We start from the raw sequence: 9,126 nt of genomic DNA, 5'->3' as shown, positions 1-9,126 counted from the left end.
GTGTAGTAAGATGCTACACATGTTTTATCAGTCGGTGGTAGCGAGTGCCATTTTCTACGCAGTGGTGTGCTGGGGCTCTGGGATTAGAGCAGTAGATTCCAAAAGGCTGAACAAGCTCATCAGGAGAGCGAGCTCTGTCATTGGGTCTGACCTGGACCCCTTGGAGGTAGTGGCTGAGAGGAGAATGATGTCCAAACTGGAGGCCATCATGGACAACTTCTCCCATCCCCTCTATGACAGGCTTGCAGGAATGAAGAGCACGTTCAGCAATAGACTGATTCACCCACGGTGCGACAGGGAGCGCTACAGGAGGTCATTCTTGCCGTCTGCCATAAGACTGTACAACGCATCCACCTTGCGTCTTGGCAGAGGCAACAGCGACAGTGACCTGTTTCTGGACTAAACGCATATACACATATACTGCTACATCTGTTCTCTTTCTTTTTCTTTTTCTTTTTCTTTTTCCCGTTTACAACCACTTTTGTGCAATATATGCCAGGGACCTGTGCAATACATTTATATTTATATTTATATCTATGGTTACATCTATATTTATATTCATACGTGTGATACGATTTTCTGTGTACTGTTCTGTTCTAGTTTCCTCTTGTGTGTCCGGACTGTGAGTAACTCTTGTATTGTATTGTATGTATTGTACTATTAGTATATAATTCGTTACACTGTGGCTGTGTTGTGTGTGTTAAGCTGCTGTTGCACTGCAATTTCCCTCACGGGATCAATAAAGTATCTATCTATCTATCTATCTATCATTTAGACTGTTTTGTAAATGGGATTACAACTTCTACACTAGATACTCAAAAGCAAGTACATCACTCATAGGTATTAGATTGATATCAATTGTGGTTGAGGTAACAATTGAATTCTCAAGCTGTAATGCAGAATGTTGAATACTTATCCGATCTGTGTGGATTCAGATCTCCCGCGGAAACAAAGAAGCAGTGGCAGGCTGTTGCTGTGTCCAATCGGCGCTCTCTGGCTCGGTGCCAGGCAGTGGCCGGTGCGGCTGGCGAGAAGGAGAGGAGGGAGAGATTCCTGCTGCGATGTGCTGCTAATGCTCTTAGAAGACCGGCTAGTTAGTGTTCACTGAAACTAGCAGAGCTTGTGCACGTGGAAAGTGACTGCAGGTCCAAGCAAGTCACACTCTTTAGATGGGAAGAAGACCAGTTCGTTCCCGATGTAGTGCTTGTCCTGAATCCTGTGATTCAGCTGTCGACAGTTCCAACCGTAGTTCAATCGTTGATCAGGCGAGCTTTGGCGGTGGAGTACAGATCTTTTTATTATGCACGGGCAACCTCCGTTCTCGACTCTTAAAACAAAGTTAAGTCCTGGCACTCGGACACACTGGCCGTCACGTGATTTTCCGAGCTGAGTCTGAGAACGTCCTGGAGGGGCACCTTCTGGGCATTGTGCTGCCTGTTTTATCTGGAGGAACTACGGTAGTTCAGTGGCTTAAAGTTATGCAGGCATTCGAGACCCACGTGGGGTTACCCTGCCCTTCCAGTTCCTGATTGGCTGATTGAGGTGGAGGATGAGTAACAATGACCTCTGACCTTAGGGTTGTAAACCTTGGGATGAGACTCTCCCATGGAATCTCCCAGACAGTAAGGCGCCAGAAATGACCATTTATTAGGGTGGCTGGTGAATCTCAGCCTTGGGAGCTGTTCCTTATCAGGAAACTCTATCAGCTCGAAAAACACCTTAAATGTGAACCAGATGGAATGGCCTCTCTGTATACAGCTGCACTGAGGTGAGGGAGAGAGGGACTGGCAAGGGAGCAGCAAACTTAATTCCTGTATTTTAAATAAGCCTTGCCGCTACAGAAGTGTCCTTAGAAGAAAAACATCTTCTATGATAGTGGTACAGTCCATCATGCCCCTCCTATAGCCTTTCGAAGAGAAAAAAAACTGACAACAAAGTATGTCTATGTGTGGTGTAACGTTGCCATAGCCAAAATGTAATGTAGTGTGCTCTCTGAAGGCACCAGTTCTGTAGGGTTTGGGCATTTACTGGGACAATTATTAATTGTAGCAGTAAATCACAAAGTTGATTCTTTTGATGGCTTTAGAATCCAACCATGCGATATAACTCAAACAACGCACACACACAGGTACTAATACACGAGGATACATTTATTAATACACAAAATATGCATATAAACCTAACAGATCTTATCGAGAGGGTTATCAGAATACAAAAGATATATATTCAATCAGTTACAAAGAGTTACATATATCAAGAGGACATACGTTCAGTATATCATTCATTTAGACCGTTTCATAAATGAACTTGGTTATAACTTCTACATTAGATACTCGAAACAAGTACATAACTCTTAGGAATTAAATTGATATCAACTGGTTGGGATAACAATTGAATTCTCGAGCTGTAATGCATTGAAGTTGAATACTCATCCAATCTTTGGGGATTCAGATCTCCTGCGGGCACAAAGAAACAGTTGCAGGCTTGTTGCTGTCCAATCCGCACTCTCTGGCTCGGTGCCAGGCTGTGCTGTGCGGCTTGCGACGGTGCGCTGCAGATGCTCACTGACCGGCTAGTTAGTGTTGGCTTTAACTAGCACCGTTAGTGCACAGGAGAAAAGATGACTGTGGGTCCCAGCAAGTCAGGAAGAGGACCGGTTTGTTCCTGATGAAGAGCTAGTTCTGAATAGTGATTCAGCTGTCCACAGTTCTGACCTGTTCACGAGGCCTGCTGCTGATGCTAACCTTGGGTGGATCCTCTGGTTACTCCCTGGCAACCTCCGCTCTAGACACTTGGACACACTGGCCGTTCCGTGGTTGTCCGGGCTGAGTCTCAGGATGGTCAGGAGGTGCTCTGCGAGAATGTCCTACCCTTGGGGGTCTTCTGCTCCTGGGCCGTCCTGCCCTGGAATTCTCCTTTGAATTCCCTTTAGAAAAGTCCACAGAATTCTCCTGAATCTTACTGAATCTCTTGAATCTCTCAGGCTCTCTGTGTTGCCTGTTTTTACCTGGAGGAACTTCAGCTCGTTGATTGGCTGAAAGTTCCAGGGGCAGAGTCCCACGTGAGTTACTCGGCCCTACCAGTCCCTGATTGGTTGATCAAGGTGAGATATGAGTCACTTACTCCTGACACTTAGGAATGCAGTCCAGATGTCCATCTGGCACTCCCTAGACAGATAGGCGCCAATGGATGACCATTGATCATGATAGCCAGGCTTAGCTAAGTGCATCCCCCTTTGGGAGCTGTCCTAGGAAACCTTATCAAAGGAAACCTTAAATCAGCCTGCATGAATAGTTTCTCTGTGGCTGCACCACAGAGATGAACAGAGAGATGAGGCCTAATTTGGGAAAGCTCAGAAACACTTAATTCTGCCTTATTAATAAGCCTCGCCGCTACAGTGGTAATCAACCAGGTCTTACAAACATTCTTAAACCCTTCCACCTCTTTTCATTGCAAATGATTTGTACATGTTAGAAGGTTAATTTTGGCTTCTGATATTATGGTGGATTAAGAGTCCTGGAATCTTTGTAGAAGTACAAAGATGAAAGAAAGAGCAGTGTAATCATGGCCAAGAGAAGGCAAATGTTGGATTATCTGCTTGGAGTGAATGGAGCAAAACGTAGGCAACTCCTTGAGCAGAACCTGCTTCATCCTTCAGACTGGGGTTTCTGAAGATCTGTACATTTGAACTTTCAAAGTGACTAAAGTAAAGGAGTTTTCCCTTTTTACCACATAATTCCCACAGATCAACACTAACAGAGAGCCTAATTCCAGCCAGGATTCAATCACTGTCTCTCAGGCATCCCAGCAGTGGATTTCATGACTTCAGAAAGCCATCTTCACCAGTGGAGAACTCAATGCTCTGAGGTTTACTGGCAGAGTCTCACACTGGGTAATGTTAGATGTTGATAAATAATGTCCTATGGAATTCTACTATTGATAAATTCTACTATGGAACTGCGATGTGTCCTGAAAAAAATCTTCTATGATAGTGGTACAGTCCAGCACAGCCTTTAAAATAGAAAAAAAAAACGGACAGCAACAAAGTAAGTCTGTGGTGTAATCAACTAGGTCTTGCAAACAAACTTTACCTCTTCCAGCTACCAACATTACAAATGCTGTTTACACATTAGATGGTTATTTTTGGCTTCTGATATTATGGTGGAAAAAGAGCCCTGGAATCTTTGTAGAAGGACAAAAGATGGAAAGAAAGGGCAGTGTAACCATGGCCAAGAGAAGGGAAATGTTGGAGAGATCTTTTTTCATTCACTTTTTATCATTGTTTTTCCAGCCCAACAAAGATTAACATATATGAGCAGGCGTCCTGTGTCAAATCCAATCTGCCTTCCTTCCAAGCATACAGGAATGTCAGTGAATTAAATATTGACATATGAAAATACACAAAAATATGCAATCACACATATGGAGTTTGAGCAAATATAAGACAATAACAAAGTACCACAAACTACCAGGCATCTAGTATCATTAGCAGTTCAGGTGGGGAGCTGCGTCAGCATGTGTAGGCTGCAAAGGAACAAGTAATAGGTCTATTCCATGCTTAAAAGAGAAGAAAGAAAACACAACATTTCAGCCGTGGAGCCCTCACACCTGAAGAAGGCTCAACGGCTGAAACGTTGTGTTTTCTTTCTTCTCTTTTCATCTAGTGTCATTAGCCTTTTAACAGTTCCTGTCAAAATAAAATAGAAATGGATAACATTCTAGAGAGAGTTTGAAATACCAAGGTACAATTTAAACCATATTTCTTCCACTACAACCACAATATTTTGGAGAGATCGTTGAACCTCACTGGTCTGACATGTCCGTTAGCCTCCGTCCTGCTTCAGCAATGAATGTGGCGGGGCACATTCTGAGGGAGATGAGGTCAATCAGGTGGCAGGAAAACCACACTATGCTTTTTTTTGAGATCCTGAAAAGGACAGAGGGGCCATCTATATGTGTGCAGCTGGATATGTAATTGCAGGTGGCGAAGCAAATTCTGCTGAAGCCCCACTGCCTGGTGTGGACAGTAGCTGTGCATGTTGCAGCAGAATTGTGCATGTGAGATCAAGGGGGCATGTCATGTGTTTCAGCACTTCACTCCCTTCAGTAGCACATGATTCCCTGAGTTCTTTGGATGACCTGTGGACCGATCTTTCATGATGAAGAATTCCTTAAGAAGAATAGATCTCGGCCCACAATCCCAATGCCTCCGTCTCAAAACAGCAACCTTCCACTGCCCTTAATCTGCAAGGCAGTCCTTTCAAGTGCGATGACGATGCCTGGACCTTCGTTGCCTATTGTACAAGCTGAACTTTTGTGCTCATCAATTCAACGCTCTTTCCATCAACTCATCTTGTCTTTTGATGCTTCGTGTTTTGCGCTCCTTTGCCTATCGACATATCGGGTGACTGCAAACACTGAAGTTTTTGCTTACGGAGTGTGGAACATTGTTTTGAAATGATCGCTGTTCTGTTATGTTGACGCCAAGTGAATCTTTCTTTGGCAACATGGGCAGGCTGACAGCAGCGCGAGCGAAAGTAATGGCAAATTTCTTGACTTATTTCTGAATGTGAATGTTCTTTAGAAAAGGGATGCGGCGTTGCTTCTCCCCCTTGTAAAGGTCATGCATTCCAGACGTGGTTATGAGCGAACAGTTGCCGCAAGTGTTCTGCCCCGTGTGAGGATCAAACTCAGGCCTTTCAGATGATAAGACTGACGCACTACCAATTACGCCAACGAGCCCAGCTGCAGTACACACACCAGAAAGTTTGCCTCACATGGATTTCAGTCGCCCGTTCCCTAATCTTTAGATGCCCTCTGCTGAATGTTGCATTTGCCTTTTGATCTCACCGATACAGTTTTGGTCTGTTTCTGTTGCGAGTCCGTCTTTCAGATCTCACCTAGCACAAGTCTCTCTGGCTGAAGTGGCCTCTCTGCTTCAGCATCGTGCCCTCACTCAGCCATTAAAAACGTCACTCGGACTTCTGATATGCTGACATGAAATGTCAAGAGAGAGTGGCGGAGACGCTTAAGCCAGAGAGAAGATGAAAAGGGGGCGTGGCTGCGAAACGCTTGACAGCTGCACAAATGCTCTCCACGCAAGGCGTGACCACAGGCTAAAGGACACCTTTCGGCACATCAAGCTCTAAGCACACACCTGGAGAATGCAGGAATTGATCCTGCTACCTCGCACGTGTAAAGCAAGCACTGTACTATACAAGCCAACCCCCATCACTGGGGCGCATGCCTCGGCGTCACCTAGTGCCGCTTGTTCCCCTCTTACCGGGCGCAGTTCACTGCCCTTTGTCTGCAAGGCAGTCGTGTAATTGCGGCTTTCTTGACTTATTGATGAAGGTCTGACTGGACGAGTGAATGACACCTCTTCCCCATCCTCAAGCTCGCTGACAGATTGAAATGGAAAGTGCTGCTGTGGCTCGTTGGTCTAGTGGTATGATTCTCGCTTAGGGTGCGAGAGGTCCCGGGTTCAACTCCTGGACGAGCCCTTGTGTGCTCTTTTCCTCCTCTTCCACAAGACTGGGAACTTATATCCACATCACTTCGCAGCGTCTGCTTATGGCAAACGATGGAATGTGACTAATGACTGAACGAGCCTGGTGAATTCTCATCACGTGGCACAATGAGAGCATGCAGTCAGCTGTCCAAGGTGGCAACCTCATTGCTTGTTCAAAAGAACACGTACTGAAAACTCATCACCACTATGTCGTAGATGAGCACCGCGATCGCTTGTTGTCATGCGTCCTTACTTGGGAAATGCAGAAGCAAAAACTGCCCTCTCTCAGCCACCGAAACGTGTGTGGTTCGCCTTGCGCTCTCAGCGCCTCGCATATTTGTGGAGCTGTCTGCTCTTCTTTCCGTTGAAGTACTCAAGTTACAAGGCGTCCTGCAGACTATGATGTTCTCACTGAGAGCTTTCAAGATTTTAAGGAAAACTACGAGCTTGATGGCTCAAGTCGAACGAATGTGATTGTTAAGCAATCGATGATCAAAAGCACGTCTTCTAACAATTCGTGAGAGTATTAACAGCACTGTTTTCACTCAGATATACTTTTCACTTGCTAAGCTGACAAATTGGACGAGAAAATGCCGGAGACGCACTCAGTGCAGACTGAGGTTGGGAAGGAGGTGTGGCGCACAGCGACAAGAACACCTTGAACTTTTTCTATAAGTGAAGGAAAATTCAAAAGAGCATGAAAAGTATGGATCATATAAAATATCCATGATACAACTCGAGAAAAAACTGAAGGACTAAACAACGACTTTTGATGATTACTAGAGATTCAAGAAGCACAACAGTCCGCACACGGGCTTGGATCCTGAACGCTTAAGTTAAAAGACAAAGCGAAGGATACGAACTGTAAACTCTCTTCTCGTCTTACGGTTTATGAAATAAAACAATTTCTTACATTCTTCATAATTTATTACTGCTGATAGATGATTTATTGCATTTTAACAAAATCACAATTACAAACATTTCGGGTTGAACTGTTATTCACATACTTGAACAGAGAGAAACGTTAGTGTCTTCAGGTGTGTGAGCCCATTTAAAAAAAAAAGTTATATGAAATTAATTGTTCTACTTTTTAGGCTTGCATAGCCTTATGAATGTTTCGGTTAAATCTTTTTTTCTGTAGTAATTTCGGTTGATATTAATATTAGTCATGATTTACAATTTTTGGACAAGGTTCATCTTAAATAATTTTGTAATTAGTTTCGGTTTTGGAAAATCGCACCCAGAAGCTACCAAAACTGGTAATGTTCATATAATGTGTAATGCAATAGCAGTATTTTGGGTGGGAAAACAAAGAGTATTTCTTGGTATGAATCCCAATGCTTCATAAGCGGCGTTCGAGGACTTCTCACTTCAGATAAAGCTGTCAATACATCATAGATATTTCATCAATTTCAGCAGTGTTATCGCTACTTAACGCTAAATATAGATCCTGGCAATACTTCGTGAGATCTTCGTAAGAAAATCCAAAATACAACAGAAGCAATCAAAGGTATATGTTTCTTTTGGATCGAGAAGAGGATAATTATGAGACTCAAAACATTCCTGTCTTTTCTTTTTTTGAGGACAAATGGATTATTGAGGTGGAAAGATGGGTTCATAACCAATCATCTGCTATTGCTGCTGTTTCTTTGATAGTTTCTTCAAATCCTTCAACTGATCATCGATATCGAGGAATAATATTATACAAATTGTGATTTTCTGTTAATTGCCAATTTTATTGTAGTTACATCTTCGTTTACAGATGTAAGACAAAAGTACAATATGCTTAACAACATTTATGGTTATATCTATATTAAAATGAAGGTAAATATACCAAGATATTATAATACAATTTTAAAGCCCTAACCTAATAATGCTTGTGAAGTTTTCCAATAAATCCGAACTGTAATTTTGAAATATTATTGCTGAGAATGCAAAGAGAGTACAAATATCTAATTCAATGAGTGAAAATACAAAAGTAGTTCACTAAACTGAGTTTCTTCCCTGAAATGATTTGCTTGCGAAACACTGAGCAGCTTTGAACGGATCGCTGGAATCAAATATACAGATGGGTTCAGAGTGTGCTTTCCAACTTTTGAGTAACATTTTTCTTTGATAGGGCGGAGTTGTCTTCACAATCTGGTTTAAATAAAAAGGAGTGACGTCAATACAAAACAGCTTTCCTTCTTGGGGAACAATGGTTGTGTTCCATATTTCTAACTATTTTGGTTCCAAGATCTCAATTTAGTGAGATAAAAAAAAGCCAGCTGGCTAAATGGTCTTTCAACTAATCGCCCGTGCAGGGATCAAACCCCAGCTGCTGGTACGAGTAGCGCAAGGCTCTGCAACATGCAGATGAGGAACTAATCTCTGCTTCTTCATTATATACACAGTGAGCTATATTTGGGAGCCTACTGCCCCCTACGGGCTCTGTATTTCATTGCGGTACAAGACTGATCGTGGAGACTTCTCGGTCTCGGTGAAAGTGATACACTCCATAAAATTTCCGGACATTCATTTGTTTTTAAAGGAAAATCACCAACAGCGGCCGAGATCTGTTGGAGTTTTTTTTTCATTCTATACTGCGATTTCTGAAGGTTACCCTGTGAAAATAC

The 9,126-nt window shown here is 43.1% G+C and overlaps 1 non-coding gene across 1 annotated transcript; it reads left to right on the top strand.

Annotated features, from left to right (window-relative positions):
- The first annotated feature begins 6,431 nt into the window (after window positions 1-6,431).
- On the top strand, window positions 6,432-6,503 carry trnap-agg (transfer RNA proline (anticodon AGG)). The gene has a single exon. It is a non-coding gene; the product is annotated as a tRNA-Pro (tRNA).
- The last annotated feature ends 2,623 nt before the right edge of the window (window positions 6,504-9,126 follow it).

This window comes from Lepisosteus platostomus, chromosome 5, assembly GCF_059453375.1.
Source record: "Lepisosteus platostomus isolate fLepPlt1 chromosome 5, fLepPlt1.hap1, whole genome shotgun sequence".
Taxonomy (NCBI): Eukaryota; Metazoa; Chordata; class Actinopteri; order Semionotiformes; family Lepisosteidae; genus Lepisosteus; species Lepisosteus platostomus.
This window is presented reverse-complemented; position numbering and strand designations above follow the sequence as displayed.